This window comes from Chaetura pelagica, unplaced genomic scaffold (assembly GCF_000747805.2).
Source record: "Chaetura pelagica isolate M959 unplaced genomic scaffold, ChaPel_1.0 scaffold597, whole genome shotgun sequence".
Lineage (NCBI taxonomy): Eukaryota > Metazoa > Chordata > Aves > Apodiformes > Apodidae > Chaetura > Chaetura pelagica.
Window position 1 is genome coordinate 110,159 of NW_009953942.1, and position 2,311 is coordinate 112,469.

Sequence of the window (2,311 nt, forward strand, 5' to 3'; positions counted from 1 at the left end):
TTCCTGCTGCAACTTCTGCACCTTCTGGGTCCCCAGCGTTTATTTCATGGCCAATCATGAGAAGGAGAAACCAGACCAAGTCTGGAGGAACTCAGAGACTCAGAGTTTTGGCCTTTTGACCTCAATAAATTCAATGGATTGAATCAAAGTGATTCATCAATTCAACTTCCTCAAGTTTCTAAAAGAAGAGAAGTCTGAGGAGCTTCCTGAGGGTCTTTGTAGGCAGGTGGTGTTGGGATGAAGACCTGGGCGTTGGGATCAGCTCCTGCCTTGAATAGAAGGGACCTACAGAGCAACTAGAGGAGAGACATTGGGCTTGTAGACACCTCCCAGAGGCCAAGGGAAGGTCAGCTCATCTCTCTAGCCAGGGCTCCTCCAAGTTTGTGCTCCTTTACCTCTTTCTTCACTTGACTTTATCCTTCTCTGGGTAACTCAACCTTCAGAGAGATGAAGTTGGTCATGGTTGGTCCTTTGTTGGCTCATTCTTGAAGAAGAGGTGAAAGTTTTCAAGAAAACATTGAATTGAAGCTTCTAAAAGTCTGATACTGAAAATATCTCTTGATAATCATGTTTAATTTCTTCCAGAAAAGGAAGATTTGAAGGCACAACTGGGTAAGAATAAAGTTCTCCTGCTCCTTTGAGTAGTTCTGGGGTGTTTGTTCCGTTTACGTCCCCAAAAGAGTCACAAAAAGCAGGTTATTGGAAGTATTTCTGGATGAGTCTGTTCCTTTCACTCACGTTTTTATGACCTGTTTTCATGTTTGAGTAGAAACAAAAAAAATGCTCCATTTTCTGGTCACTTTGTTGAGTGACATTGAGGACAATGAAAGAATTGAAAAGCTCATCTCCTCATTTTATCTTCTCAATTAAACCACCTGCCCAGCCACTAATGGTTCTTTTTTCCTTCCTTTTTGGATTTCTTTGGTTTGTTGATCCAAACCCAGAAAAGCAGAAGACACTTAATGAAGGAGGTAAATCTATTTCTCCAGTTAATGTCATCTTAATTATAAACAAGGAAGAATAACAAAGCAGGTAGATCTATTTCTACAATTAATTCCATGTTAATCAACTCTGGCAAGTAGGTTGGTATGAGTTTGGTATAAATTTCTGCATAAAAGAGCATCAAGAAATAATTTCAATATTTGCCCACTGATAAATTGTTTCCTTCCAATCTCACCTCTTACTCATTATCTCCTTGAATTTTAATTTCATTTCTTCTTTTACAGAAAACTTTGTCACCACAAAATATTTGGGTAAGAAAATATCTTGTATAATTCTTGTAATTTATAAACCTTTTACGAATATTCCTCCTGGCCAGAAGTTTTTCTCACCTAAAAGTGACACCAAAGCCACAGAGTCCTGTGGCTTTTATACCTGTAAAACGAGGTATATTTTCCTAAAAAATCACTCCCACGAGCCATGAGGATGAGACACAGCCCAACTGGCCAGATCATGTCCTCTACATTTGTAATTAAATAGGAAACATTGCATTACTTCTAAGCAAATGGATTAAACAGAAAAGCAGGCAGAACCTTCCCTGGAGCCCCAGGTTGTGTCCTCACCTGGCAGTGAAGCCTCACAAATTTAATTCAGGTGGATTAAAAAAAGTGCTTGTGGACTTTTGAGGTCTCTGATTGTCTGGGGTTGGGAAAAGCCTCACAAAAGAAGAGTTAAGAACTTCAGTTTTTAGTAGCCTTCATTTTTAATAACTTGATAAACTTTCTCTTTCAGAAACACTCGTGACTGAGCTGGGTGAGTGTTTGAAATGTTTGATTCTCTTGCTCCAAGTCAACCTTGGGGCAGAACCCCAGTGATTAACGACAATAATTGCAGGTCAACAGACAAACCCATGGGTAATTGACAAGTGTCTAATTGCCCCAAAGCTCCATCAAACCCCACCTCTCTGATGCCTTTCTCTAGTTTTCTGGGAAGCCTGGAGCCACGCAGGTGAGCTGGCAGGAGGAAGGGGTGACAATGCAGTGTCCATCTGCCCAAGCCACCTGGAGGTGACAGTGCCAGTCACCCTGGAGGGACAATGCCAGGGATGGCAGGGACAGCCCGGGGCAGCTGGGGTCACAGGGATGGGCCTGGCCTGGGCAGCAGGGAGTGATGGAGTCATGGAATGGGTTTGGGTTGGAGGGACCTTCAAGATCATGGAGATGCAATTCCTACGTGGGCAGGGACACCTCCCAGCAGCCCAGGCTGCTCCAAGCCCCATCCAACCTGCCCTTGGACACCCCCAGGGATACCCTTAAACTAAGAAATTTCCTCTTCATCCCTAACCTCCATCTCCCTCATCCAGTTTTAATCC